Genomic DNA, 15,501 nt, shown 5'->3' on the forward strand with positions numbered 1-15,501 from the left:
ACAGGGAAATGAGGTTCTACCCTGAAGGTGCCTGACTTAATGATAGGTTTTGCATTATATCCAGGTGGGACTCAGGAACATTTGTGAAGACCACACCAGAGACTCAGGTCCTCACTGCCTGTAGAAAATGATGCCTTCTTCAGAATCACAAAGAAAGAACCCCTTCCCGACCAAACACAATGTCAGCAAGTAAAAAAAGAAGCAATAGCAGCTGTGGAATATAACAAGCAGATGTTTCTTGGGGGACACAAAAATAGAGAACCAAAACCCCACTCTTGAATAGATTAACATAAATTCCTGCACCAGAATCCTAGTAACAGAAGAGGTGTGCTCATTTCCAATCATGAAAAATATCTATTTCATTTTCTACTGCCCTGTACAACATAGGTTGTCCATAACAATGTATTATGAGGCATCCAGAAAAATCAAGAAAAAGTCCCAAGAGACAAAACTACACTGAGCACCAGGATCTCTGTCATACCTGTGGGAGAGGAAACTTAAAATATCTATAATTAATAGGTTGACAACTCAGAAAAGTAGACTTTAACAAATTAGCATCAGTGATAAAGAGGACATTGTATATTGATACTAGCCAATTTTTCTTTTTCCTTTTTTGTTTTTTTGGTTTTTTTTTTGGTACCAGGGATTGAACCCAGGGGTGCTTAACCATTTAGCCACATCTCTAGCCATCTTTTGTATTTTATTTAGAGACAGGGTCTCACTGAGTTGCTTAGGGCCTCCCTAAGTTGCTGAGGCTGGTTTTGAACTCCCAGTCCTGTTGCCTCAGCCTACTGAGCTGCTGGGATAACAGGCATGCACCACTACACCCAGCTACTAGTCTGATTTGCAAGAAGACAGTAGCTCTACATGTGTATGAACCTAACAATAGAGCTTCAATGTATGTTAAAAAACTGACAGCGCCAAAAGGACAATTGATACATCTATGATTATACTTGGAGGCTTCAATATTTCTCTCTTTAAATTGAAAAGAACAAAGGGGGAAAAATGCAGTAGGAGATAGTCAATCAGCTCGATCCACTTGACTTATGGATCACATTATTGAACAAGAGTAGAATACACATTTCTCTAATTTTTTTATGGAACATTCATCAGCTAGATAGCATTCTAAGCCATGAAACATAACTTGAAAAATCTAAAAGAAGAGTAATCTCTGAAGGTGTCATGATACACATCAGTAATGCCAGCAATTTGGGAGGTTGAGGGAGGATGATCCCAAGCTCAAGGTCAGCCTTGACAACTTAGTAAGTACCTGTCTCAAAAATGGAAAGAAAGGCTGAAGCTCAGTGGGAAGAATGCCTTAGAAATATCACAATGTAAGTTCACAGACCACAAAAGAATTAAACTACAATGACAACATTAATAATAAATCAGTAATAAAATTACTTCTGGAACACAGCAATTACTTTGAAAATGAGTGGTACACCTCCAGTTCATGGTTCAAACAAGAAGTCTCAAGAAATTATAAACTTGTGTTTTAATTAAATGAAAATACAAGATACTTAACATTGATGCCAAAAATCCAAGCAAACCTAAATAAATGAAAACATACTCTGTGTTCACTGATTGGAAATTTCAATATTATTGGGATGTCATTTTCTACCAATTCGATCTCATCTATAGGTTCAATGTAATCCCAATAACACAGTAAGTTTTTTCTCTTTCTGTTTTTTCTATTTCCCCCACACTTTCATCTCATGATAACCACAGTTCTACTTTCTGCTTCTATGAGTTTGGCTATTTTTTTAGAATCCTTATTTAAGTGTGATTATGCTAAATTTGGCTCTATGTATCTGGTTTATTTCACTTAGTATAAAGACCTCATGTTCATCCATGTTATCACAAATAATAGAATTTCCCTTCTTGCTAGCTCCTGCATGGTATTTCCTTGAGTTTCTACTGTATTTCCTTTACCCATTCATGCACTGGTGGAGATGTGGGTTGTTTCTGTATCCAACCTGTAGTGAGTCATGCTGCATAAACATGGAAGGGCAGATATCTCTTTGAGATTACTTTTTCATTTTCTTTGTGTATGTACCCAGATGTGGAATTCTGGTTCATATGTAATAATTCTGTCTTATTTTTTGAGGATCTTCTATACCATTTTCCATAATGGTTGCATGGATTTATATTCCCTCCCAGGGTGCATGGTCCCTTTCTTCACACTGTCACCAAGACTTACCTCTGTCTTTTGGTGATAGCCATGCTACAAGCTGCATGGTGACATTTATTATGATTTTGATTTGCATTTTCTTTACTAGTGATACTGAGAATCTTCTCATGTACCATTTGTTTGTTTTCTTTGGAAAAATGTCTACTCAAGCACTCTGCCCATGTTTAATCTTGTTATTTTATTATTACTACTGATGAGTTGAGGTCCTTATACACTTTGGATATTAACTTTTATCAGATAGATGGCTTGTAAATACCTTCTTCCATTCTGTCATTTGTCTTTTCATTTTTTAGAGTCAGTAAGGCTTTTTGTACATATTGATATGTTGATCCAAAATTTTTATGGAGAAGCAAAGGAACTAGTATAGTCAAAATAATTTTGAAAAGAAGATTAATAAAGATGGAGAACTCACATGAACCAGTTTCAAAACAATGTGAAAGTACAGAGATCAAGGTGCAGCAGTATTGGCAAAAAGATGCAGATAGAGATGGATGGAGCAAAGCAAAGTGATGAGAAAAAAGACACAGAAATATAATTTGCTGCTCTTAACAAATGTGTGAAAACAGTTCAGTGGAGGATGAATAATCTTTTCAACTAATGTCAGTAAGTTGACCACCATGTTCCAGAAAACCAATAATAAGCCTGGAGACCTACCTTGTCTTATAGAAAAAGTAAGTAAAAATGTATATGTGACATAAATGTAAAGCATGAAATTATAAAAAAACTTCAAGACATATAGGATAAAGTATGTGTGATCTTGGGTTTGGTATTGTTTTTAAATTCAACATTAAAAGTGTTATCCATAATAGAAAAAATATGGATTTTTTTCAAAATTAAAAACTTTTCTTCTTTAAAAATGTCATGAAAAAATACAAAATAGAAGTGACAGGGAGAGAATATCTGCAAATCACAAGTCTGATACAGGACATGTTAGAAAATATGAAGAACATGTAAAGCTTAGCAATTAAGGAAGAAAAAATAAAATAAACACACTTAAAAACACAATAAAATTGGGTAAAAGCTGAACACAAGCTTTTCAAAGAAGACAAGTGAATGGCAAAACTTATGGAAAGATTCTCAACTTTGTGAATTATTAGATAAATGTATATTAAAACCATACTGAGATTGTAGTTTTCATATATTAGAATAGATAAAATAGCACTTTATACATGACAATGTCAAATGTTGAGGATACAAAGTAACAGAAATTTTAACTCATTACTGGTAGGAATGCAATATGGTGTAGCCTCTCTGAAAAACTATTTGACAATTCCCTATAATTTGCAATCATGATATGATCTAGCATGATGCTTGCCAAAAGAAAAACTTATTCTCACACAAAAACTGTGCATAAATATTTGTAACAGCTTTGTTCATAATTATTCTCCAAATAATCCAGATATCCTCCATAAAATATTGGAGTAGCAAATTGTGGTATGTGTATACAATAGAATGGTGCTTTAAATAAAAAGGTATAACCATTGACTCAACAACTTGGATAAATTATCAATTCTAAGTGAAATAACCAGACCCAAAATCTCTATGTTTGATTCTATTCATGTGACATTCTTAAAAGAATGCAGAGCAAATAAAGAGCAAACGAAACTATAAGGATTTGGGTGATAGAAGAAGTTCATGAAAAGGAGACTGCCCACAAGTTGTAGATTGCTGAACATGTTCTACATAGTGCTCTGGATGGTGAATAAAGGATTCTGGACATTTGCCAAAACCCTTAGAACAATTATATACACCATAAATATAAACATTATTGCATGCAAATGTGAATCTCACTGAAAGGGATAGGAAATAATGAATGATCTAAGTTTAGTCATCCCTCCTATCTTTAGTTTCAGTTATCTGCTATCAACCTCAATTTAAAAACATAAGTGGGAATTCCAGTAATAAACAATTCATACATTATGAGTGGTACACTGTTTCTAAATAGCATAATAACATATCTCTTCTCACTTCATCATGCACAGCACATGAATCATTACTTTGTCCAGTGTATCCACCACTGTATGCACCACCTTTCTGTTATTGTCTTTGTAGTTGTTCAGGTAATCAAATCAACTGTCATGGTATCATAGGCCTGTGTTTAGCTAACCTTTATTTCTGCACAATGTGCCCTTTGATAAGTTCTTAAACCTTACAGTGTATTCTTTAATTTTCAGTGTCAGCTAGAGAAGTGACCTAGTATTTTGATTACTTACACTTGGTTTCCAATATAGATTGACTGGAACTTGCTGCTAATATGTTGTTTGTTCTTAAGAAATATCTCATGTATCTCTTTCCTTCTGACAGAATAGCAGACTAACTGAAATATATATATATATGTATATATAAATGAATCTATTTCAGAGCTGACTGTGATAGTTTAGATTTTATACTTAACTTTATAAACTGATTATGAGTCTGCTCGCAGCCTGGAATAGCATTTAATAAATTTTATTTCTTTGCATCTAGGTCATTGGAAGCCTATGTAAATTTATTTTGTAAAGAGCCTCTACATATGAATGAAACAACTAAAAACATTTACATATGATAGGAATGCTTACTTTGATGAGAAAAGGGCATATTCTTTCACAGTTTCAGTGATAAAAATGCAATGATATTTAAATATTTCTATTGGATAGGGTTGACTTTTGAAAACACTCATGGAAGAGCTTCTTTTGAGAATCTGATGTCTCAGTTTCTCTATAAATTCAAAAGCCCATCAATATGTGCCTATGGATCTAATTCTAACCAATAACTTCTTTTGTCACATATTCACAATTTTTCTGCTATACATTTAGCAGGATAAAGAAAATCACTCAAACCTTTCTCTGTTTTCAGGAGTCCTCTTCAGGTTTCAACAAAACCACCAGGTAATGATTGTGTTGATTAATATCATATCAAGACTAGCCAGGCCTCCCCACCCAGTGCTGAACCATGACTCTGACCACAGTGATGAATTACTCAGAAACACACCCCAGGGTTTAGCAATTTCTGGGATTTTTTCCCCCCCAGGAAAACTAAGAGCAGGTGAAATAGTAAGGTGTGAAAGTCCAAGTGGTGATCAGCATGAAATCACCTCCCAGACATAATCCCAGACTTCCTGAGAGTTCCTCTAAATTATTCATGCCTCTTGGTGTGCAATTGGGGAGACACTCCTGCCCTAATGTGCCTTCTTTTAATACTGTTTCAGCAGTGTGGATGGTAATGACAATCCTATCTTTTGTTTGTTCGCTCTTGGGGAGTGCTTATGGAATTGATATGATGTAAAAGGAACTCTTTGGTAGAGTCCTGAATCTGATGAGGAAAGAGCAATGCTGGGTTAGTGTTTTGTTAAATTTTTTCATATCACACTTATTAAAATGGAAATTTAATAATAATAAATACACCAAATACTTGAGATGTGCCAGGGTATGTATGTTCATTTTCTTTACAACTACCATAAGATCTTCACCAAAGGATCACAAGCTCCGAAATATTAAGGAACATGTCTGAGGTCATTACAGGCAAGAAAGAGGAGACAGGAACTCAACCTTGGTTCTGTGATCCTGATGAGAATGATTGTAAAGTCAACTTTTAGAACTGATGCATTTTGGGGGGTGTTTTGCAATGAATCAGATTTTCATGTAGTACAGATGTTCTAATGCAGAGGTTTCAAATGCTGATGATATTTCTCTATAACAAGCTGAAGCTTGTGAAAGTATGTATGCCTTCATTTGAAGATAAAGAAGGAGGACAGGGTTAATTGCTCAACTGGACTGAAGGGCAGAGTGGGAGCACCTGGGAGTGGGAGCAACTGAGCATCTGTTTGTGGTAGGTCCTGTGTCAGACACATGGGCTGTGAGTTTTTCCTTCAGAAACACTGTCAAGATTCATAGGAAGAACTAATCCTGGGGAGAAAGACAAGGGTAGGTACTAGAGAAGTTTAAGCTATAGTTAACATAAGAAAGAGTCGTGATGAAGTACCCAAGGCAGGATAGGAAGTGAGAGAGAAATACAAATGGTCCTGGGGAAGCCAAACTATTGTATGCATTGCAGTGTGCAACTGAATGTGAAACCCTTTATGTCACTTTAGAGAGCTTTGAATATTCAAAAAATATCCCAGCAAAGAAAGAAATAAAATGTAAGTGGGACATTAATGGTGAAGAAAAACTGAAGAAATTTCAGATTTTTTTTCCCCTAAAATGAGGCCAGACAGTTTCATGGATGAATTTTATAAAAGAATAAAACTTATGTAAAAATACTCCTCCACTAAAAAGTCTGAATTTCACAATGATGTGATAACAAATTTTATCCCTCACTTTAATATATTTTTAAAGTTTTATAATATTTTCATTAGAAACCCACAGACCACAACCCCCCTCCAGCACCGTGCAATGTCCAGCAACAGGGCAATGTCCAGCAACAGATTTGTGTACACTGAGCAGTCTGGAGGAAGGGAATGGTGGAGCTGGCTCAGTAGGTAACCTTGACCATTTCCCCATCCTGTGCCTTCGGCCTCTTAGCAGCAATTTGAAGAAGAATGAAGATCTAAACAAATGTTGGACAGCAGAAAAGATTCATCTAAATTGGATGCTATGAAAGGATTGTTGGGATGATTGCAAAAGCAAAAAATGCATCTGAACTGTTTCCTGCTGTTGTGAAGAATGTGGCCAGTAAAAATATGAGATCAAGAAGTTGGTGTATGATTACCTGGTCTGATACGCTGAAGAGCAGCAGGATCTGGCACTCTTGTCTATAAGCACTTTTCAGCGAGCTCTGAAGGACCCAAATCAACTAATCCGTGCAAGCGCTTTAAGAGTTCTGTCAAGTATTAGAGTGCCTATTATTGTTCCTATCATCATGCGCTATTAAGAAAGCTTCTGCTGACTTATCACCATGTTAGGAAGAATGCAGCCCATGCAATACAGAAACTATACAGTCTTGATCCAGATCAAAAGGAAATGTTAATTGAAGTATTGAAATACTTTTGAAAGATAAAAGCACATTGGTAGCTGGCAGTGTTGTGATGGCTTTTGAAGAAGTATGCCCAAAGAATAGATCTGATTCACAGAATTACCAAAACCTTTGTAACTTACTAGTGATGTAGAAGAGTGGGGGCAGGTGGTCATAATCCACATGCTAACTCGATATGCTGGTACACAGTTTGTCAGTCCTTGGAAAGAGGGATGGTCTAGAAGACAATGAAAAGAATTTTTATGAATTGATGATGAAAAGAAGGAAAAGACTGAAGACAGGGACAGGAAGAAGCCATATACTATGGATCCAGACCATAGACTCTTAATTAGAAATACAAAGCCTTTACTTCAGAGGAATGCAGAAGTGGTTATGGCAGTTGCTCAGTTGTACTGGCACATATCGTCAAAGTCAGAAGCTGGCATTGTTTGTAAATCACTTGCACTTACTTCATAGCAATATTTTGTATTGTCCTACAAAATATAGCAACTATGTCAATTCAAAGAAAGAAAGGACTGTTTGAACCTTCCTGAGAATTTCTATGTTAGGTCAACCGATCCAACTATGATCAAGACACTGAAGCTTGAAATTTTGACAACTTAGCAAATGAAGCCAACATATCAACTTTTACAAGAATTTCAGACCTACATGAAAATCAGGAAAAACAATTTGCACAGACACTATTCAGACTATAGGCAGTGTGCAACCAACATCTCAGATGTCACAGACACCTGCCTCAATGGCCTGGTATTTCTGCTCTCCAACAGGGATGAAATAGTTGTTTCTGAAATTGTAGTTGTTATAAAGTAATTACTACAAATGCAACCTGCATAACATGGAGAAATTATTAAACATATGGCCAAATTCTTGGACAGTATCACTGTTTCTGTGGCTAGAGCAAGTATTCTTTGGCTAACTGGAGAAAACTGTGAGTATTTCCTAAAATTCCCTGATGTTTTGAGGAAGATGGCTAAAAACTTTACAAGTGAAGATGATCTGGTAAAACTGCAGATTTTAAATCTTGGAGCAAAACTGTATTTAACCAATCCAAACAGACAAAATTGTTTACCCAGTACATATGAAATCTCGGCAAGTATGATCAAAACTACAATATCAGAGACTGTACAGGATTTATTAAGCAGCTTATTGTTCCAAATGAGAAGAGGGGAGTTTTAAGTAAATATGCCAAAAATATTCCTAGCTCAAAAAACTGCACCACTGCTTGAGTCTCCTTTTAAAGATAGGGATCATTTCCAGCTTGGCACCTTATCTCATACTCTCAACATTAAAGCTTCTGGGTACCTGGAATTATCTAATTGGCCAGAGGTGGCGCCTGTCCCATCAGTTAGAAATGTAGAAGTAGAGTTGGCAAAACAATGGACCCCAGCATGAAAAGCAAAGAAAGAAAATCCTGCTAAGAAGTTTTACTCTGAATCTGAGGAAGAGGAAGACTCTTCTGATAGCAGCAGTGAAGTGAGTGCAAATCTGGAAGTGAGAGTGGAGAAGGAGGCAAAAGAAGAGAAGAAGACAGTAGTGAAGACAGCAGTGAGGATTCCACTAGTGAGGAAGAGAGTGAGAGTGAAATGAGTCCGAAGCAGAAAACAAAGAACAGCCACGAGGAACTCAAAAAACAAAGGGAAAAGTGATATTGAAAATGGGAAGAAGAAAAATGAAAAATTTGAAACTTCAGGTTCTTCTGATGCTGAATCTAGTTCAATAGAAATTTCTTCAGATTCTGAGTCAGAATCTGAAAGTGAATCTGAATCCAGAAAAGCTACTAAGGAAAGGAAAAAAAAAAAAAGAAGCAAGATTGAAATCTTTCCAAAGATGTTTCACTTCTGGATCTAGATGATTTTAACCAGTATCCACTCCATTTGCACTTCCCACACCAGCTCTTTCTCCAAGCTTGATAGCTGATCTTGAAGGTTTAAACTTGTCAACTTCTTCATCAGTCAAGTGTCAGTACTCCTGTCTTTACCAATGAAAACTCATGTGCTGCTTCATCAAATGATGGAAAAGGACTGGCTGCCAATAACTTCTTTCCAAGACAACCTTGTATTTTTGGTGATAAGATGGTCTCTGTACAAATAATTCTGAATAACTTCTGATCGAAAGATAGAAAATATCCACATAGGGAAAAAAACTTTGTATACACATGCAAATGCATGTTTTTCATCCAAAAGACATGCTGGAGTCTGAGGGATCCATTACCGTTTCAATGGGTATTGAATTCTGTGATTCTACACAAACTGCCAGTTTCCAGTTGTGCACCAAGGATGATTGCTTCAAAGTTAATATTCAGCCACCTGTTGGAGAACTGCTTTTACCTGTGGCCATGTCAGAAAAGATTTTAAGAAAGAGCAAGGAATGCTGACAGGAATGAATGAAACTTCTGCTGTAATTATTGCTGCACCCCAGAATTTCACTCCATCCATGGTCCTTCAGAAGGTTGTAAATGTAGCCAACATTGGTGCAGTACCTTCTTGCCAAGATAATATACACAGGTTTGCAGCTAAAACTGTGCACAGTGGGTCAATGATGCTAGTCACAGTGGAAATGAAGGAAGGCTCCACAGCCCAGTTTATCATAAACACTGAGAAAACTGTGATTGGTTCTGTTCTGCTGTGGGAGCTGAAGCCTTTCCTGTCCCAGGGGTAACCTGCTTACATCTGGACTTCAGAATCTGCACACAAAAAAGTGCCTGGCATCCACTACTGCTGCCTTTCATTATAATAATAGCCCTTCCATTGGCAGTGGGGAAGAATACACTCTTACATTGCTTTTAGAATGCTAGTGTGTATCCATCATGTATGCAATACTTTCCCCCTTTTCGCTTTGCTAGCCAAAGAACATATATTTTACTGTCAGTTATCTCGACTCCTGAATCCATGTGGAGTTTTTCTGTCCTACTTTTTTGGCCTCCTCATCTTCCTTCTCTTTTTTGACAATGATGGTCATGAATCAGATATTTAAAGTGTATTGGAAATCATCTTCCCTTCAACAGTAAGCAAACATTGCAAAGAAATAGCTTGGTGTAGGAAAATTAGATAGCATACCTTTTCAAATTAAATAAAAACATGGTCTCTGCAAAATTTTGTTCTTTTAATTTCCTGTATTGTAATTGATTACTGACAGCTGTCACAAATTTTTTCTGAATAATAAGATAATAAACTAGCACATAAATAGAAAATATTTGCATTAACTTCTATCAAGTTTTAAAAACTCTTGTGACACAGTGATTCTGCTTCATTGAAATTTTCTTAAAATTTCACAGGAGATATGCAGAGCAAGAAAGCTTTTTGTGCAATAGCAAAATACTTTTAATAATCAGATGGTCATGAAGTAGTGGGATTAATTATGATCTATGAAATCCACAAAAGTTCATAAGAATGTTAAAAAGAATGAAATGGTCAACATGAACTAGTGACTTGGGGAATGTGATTAATTCTTTTTAAAGCAGAGTCTAAACACATATCTCTCTCTTTTTTTAAGTATTAAAAGATAAAGAGAGTGAGAGATACAAATAGGATACTGATTAAGGATAGGAATAGAGCTAGAGATAGGAGGGGGTAGGAAAATAGAGATAGGAATAATAGACAGAAGTAGAGAGGTAGCACAAAGACCTAAGTAGAGCTAGACACAGAGGTAGTGTGTGAAATATGGAGCAACCCCAGGATGTCTGTATAAAGACCATTTCCAGAGGCATGTTCAGGAAGCTGCTGATAATTTTCCTCTAGAAATAGGACTGGATTTAATATCGGCTCTAGCTGGATTATGAGATCTTTCATAATCCAAAATTATGAGATATTTCAGATACATACACACAAAATGAATAATAACATCATTTCTTTGCCTGACGGTTTATAAAATAAAATATTGTGAAGATACTGACCCTAGTTTTCTCCTAAGAAGGGAAAGCCCTTCTTTCTAGAGGTAACCATATCTTGATTGATGCTTGTGCATTTCACATATGGCTTTGTACACGGACAAGAGTGTTCGGGTGGAGGAGCCCAAATGTGGCTGCAGGGTTTTCATTGCCTCATGCATGGTGTCACTGAGGTGTAAATGCAAATGCACACATGTAGATTTGCAAACTTCCTAATCATTTCACATATTTTTATATTTGTAGAATTGTATCCTAATATGTACAGCATTTTATACCTTTTTTTCTACTCTTATTATCTCCACCCTCAGGTCAATATTCTTTCAGGTTTTTGAATGGTTTCTTTTTCATATATTTTTCTTTTTTTCATATGGATGTGTATTCATGAGGCACTCATTTTCATTGCTCACAGCATTTCTGGAGTGAGACGTATGGATTTTTTAGGTTCTTTGTTACTGCATCCTGAGAGCATTTCCATGTGTCACCATGAATGATCATGTGTAGGTTGTTTCTCTATACACACACCAAGGAATGTAGTTGCTAGTGGTAGCAAGGTACATTTTCTCATCTACTTCATACTGCTAAATTCCTTCATTTTCCATAACTATTTGCATGTACATGGTTTTTCTTAGACTTATGGTTTAAAATAGTGTCACATGAAGCCTTAATTTACATTTCTGAATTATTAGTACCAAGATTAGTCATATGTGGTAGAAATGACTCTTGACTTTCTTCTGTTTCTAAGCACACAGAAGACTGCACTTTGTACCCCAATTAATCCTTTGTGGTGAAGAGAATAAAGAGTGGTTGTATACATGGAGTGTATCCTTCAAAAAATTCTTTGTCTTAGTACCACCTTTGGAATGCAGAAATTTTGCAAGCTGATACCCACTATAACATTTTTACACTGGTTCCTACCATTACTATAGAAGTTTTTTTTTACATGAAGTATAAAAATCATGTGATTTTCCTTTTTTTAAAGTAGTGAATCACAGGAATAGATTGTCTAATCTGGAATCAGTCTTACACTCCTGGGAGGAACTAATTGGATTTTATCTTTTTAATATATTGTTGGCGAGGTTTTCTAAAATTCTATTAAGATATTTCAGTTCATACCCATAAATAATTTTGATCTGAAGATTTTCTTTTTCATGTACCTAAATTTAGGGTTTGTGTTACAATAGACCTCTATTGTAATTACTAGCATTCCTTTTTTTTTTTCTCTTGGAAAGTCTTGCATAAGACTGAAATTCTCTGTCCTTGAATATTCAATATAAATTACTTAATAAATCAAGCCTATTATTGTTTTCTATATCTTTTTAATGATCATTAGTTATTTATTGGTATTTGTATTTATCTACACACTTAGCTTTACACAAAGAGTTTGAGACATCATATTTACATTTTAAATAAGAACAACAAATAGAATAAGAGGTCAAGCCTATTATTTTAAACAAACCAAAAAGTTCAAGAAAAGGAGAAATACAAACATGTCAATATATGAGCAGTGCTTGAATTTTGAACTTGGTTTCATCAATCACTGCTTCTGCTTGATGATGTAAGTCTTCATCACTAACACACATATCAGATGATTTCATATAAAACATGAAATCACAATTTAATAATTCACAATTATTAATATTTACTTCAAGAGAACAATGAACACAAGTACTAAAAAAACAATTAGTAGTGTCTATTTAACATTTCTATAGATAAAATCAGAATAATAATATAGGTTGACTACTTTCAAAACTGATCATCTGCAGTTTAAAATGTAGCCCACTGGGCTGGGGTTGTGGCTCAGTGTAGGCACTTGCCTAGCATGTGTGAGGTACTGGGTTCAATCCTCAGCAACACATATAAAAGTGAAAAAAATAAAGGTCTCTCAATATCTAAAAGATACTTAAAAAATGTAGCCCACTTTCCCTATCAGCCCTGTAAAGGTGAGGATAAAATCAGTCCACTTTTTTTTATTCCTACTTGTTAGCATCAATCATGGGTGACTTAATCTCCACAAGTTTGCTTTAAATTGAACAGTCCTTTAAACTAATATTGTATTCTTAAAGTGAGATGAAGTTGGCATCTAAGAAAAAAGAAAATTTTTTGATCCCCAAAGAGACTTTAAGAAAGCCAAAGATCACATAAGCAGTCTGTTTGGCAGCAGCAATAGCATAAGGAAGAGCTATTACTAAACATGGCAGTGCCCACCAGGATGCAGGGATCTGCACACATAATCTCATTTTTTTAGTTGCAATATTATTTTGTTCTCTGCAAATTGAACAATAAGTATTTGGTAAGCAAGCAATGTTCTCTTAAACAAAGAATTAGTTGGTAAAGAACTGATAAGAGATTAGCAAGGCTCCTCTGGTCCAGTCCATCACAATATTAATGAATCACATATGACTGCCAGAGTGCCAATAGACCACTGAGCAAGACTCTGGCTGCTGGAAAATGTCTCAGAGTTGAGATGCTGACAGCGATTGTAAATGCATAGTTGTGCCTTGGAAGCATCTACTAATGTGGAGCAAAAACACACATATACACACATAATTCTTTATTCTCTCCTTGCAGTGTTCCAACTTTAAAATGTATTTTTAATTGAAATGAGTTGTCTTTTTTTAATGAATTGTCTTTTTGGTACAAGAATATTATCTATTTTTCTAGCTTAAATTTTAGAATAGGTTTTTTTGTTGTTGTTGTTCTGTAGATTAAGAATGTACCTTGAAGAAGTGACATATCATTTTCCAAAAACCATAATCCTTAGAAACTTTTGAAGGAGGGAACAGATACATAGAGATGAACTCTGCAACTCAGTATTTGAGAACTGTAGATCCTCATTAATAGAAATGTTGAATTTTTCCTGTATGGGGAGAGGATATGACTGGATACAGTGAATTGCCTAGACTTAAAATTAACCTTCAAAAGTAGATTTGCACTGGGCACAGTGGCACATGCCTATAATCCCAGCAGTTTGGGAAGGTGAAATAGGAGGATGGTAAATTCCAGGCCAGCCTCAGCAACTTAGTGAGACTATGCCTCAAAAAAAAAAAAAAAAAAAAGGTGGGGGTGGTGCTGGGGATGTCCCCTCACTGGTTAAGAGCCCTGGGTTCAATCCCAATTCAAAACAAAAAAAAAAAAAGCAGATTCACTTGTATCCACTAAATGTCTGGGGTCTTTCACTCCATTCCATCTCAATGTGAATAATAAAGTCATGCTTTGATTGATGTGTTTTCTCTGTTTATTTCATTTTGTTTCTGGTCTTACAGAAGTACATACTGTGTTTCCTGTCTTTTAAGTCTCTAAGTGGTAAGTGCTTTCCTTTTGTTGACTGTACAGAGGGGAGAGGAGAGGCCTCTTAAAGGGCCTAAGCTCTTGCCTTTCAGAGATCCCAGTCTGGCATCATCTCTGAACTTGTTAGAAAAGCAGACTATTGGGCCCCACCCGAAGCCTACTGAATCAGTGTCAGCCTCTAAATAACCACAGGGATGAAAATGCAAATCAGAGTCTAAGAAGCATTGTTCTGGAGCACCTTCATTCTTCCATGGTGAGGCATTTTCTCCCTGGTCATTCTCTCGCATAGGAAGAGATGTAGCTCTTTGAACACTGGCCCATTTTTGGAAAGACAGGACTGACATTCATTCACACTCTGTATGTGGCCACATTCATTGTTTGGAGACATCTACCCTCAGGGTGGGGGGGATTAGTATGGTTACAGTAAGACATGAGGTGGGACTTAGTCGCATTCAGTGGTCCCAAATCCAGGGAGAAAATTAACCCAGACTGTCTAGAGTAGAAATTGATGATCATCCAGAGAACACTGCATGATCAACGATGCCACAGGAATACAAGACCCCCATCACATGCCCAGATGTCCTTGCGGCTGAGGGTCCAGTCCTCAGCGCCAACCCCAGTGCGCACCCCCTCGCTGCTTGGGCCCGCTCTCCCCCACATCCCGGCAGGCGCACTGGGAGGGCGCCCGGGAGCAGCGGTGGCAGCGGTTGTGGCGTAGCTCGGGCTCGGCTCGGTTCGGGCTCCTGTGCCTTTGGTGTAGCCGGCGGCCGCCTAGGCTCCTACCGCCAGTTGGGGGGAAGCCGCGGCGGGCGCTGGGAGGCGGTCCGGGCCCTGGCCGCTCCGCCAGCCAGTATGCGCCTCACAACCTCCGAAGCAGCGGTGGCGCGGCGGCGGTGGCGCGAAGACCGCAGATCCCCGGGGCGCAAAGTGCCTGGCCCGAGGCGCCGCGACTGGATGCGCGCCCGGGTTAGCCGCGGGCTCCGGCGGGTGGCGCCCGGGACGCTCCGGTGCTCCTCCAGACTGCAGGCGCCGCGACCGCCTAGCAGAGAGCTGCTCCCGCCGGCCCCTTCCTCTGTATCTTAAATGTTGTTTTAATTAGCGTAATATTTATCTGTCCAAGGAGGTTTTCTCTGTCACCTTCAATGCATTTTGTAACATGGTATTTCTGCAGGAAATTATCCAACTG

The 15,501-nt window shown here is 37.2% G+C and overlaps 1 pseudogene; it reads left to right on the forward strand.

Moving 5' to 3' along the window:
- Window positions 1–6,579: 6,579 nt before the first annotated feature.
- LOC124973655 (AP-3 complex subunit beta-1-like) lies at window positions 6,580–9,799 on the forward strand (annotated as a pseudogene).
- Window positions 9,800–15,501: the final 5,702 nt, after the last annotated feature.

This window comes from Sciurus carolinensis, unplaced genomic scaffold (assembly GCF_902686445.1).
Source record: "Sciurus carolinensis unplaced genomic scaffold, mSciCar1.2, whole genome shotgun sequence".
NCBI classification, from domain to species: domain Eukaryota; kingdom Metazoa; phylum Chordata; class Mammalia; order Rodentia; family Sciuridae; genus Sciurus; species Sciurus carolinensis.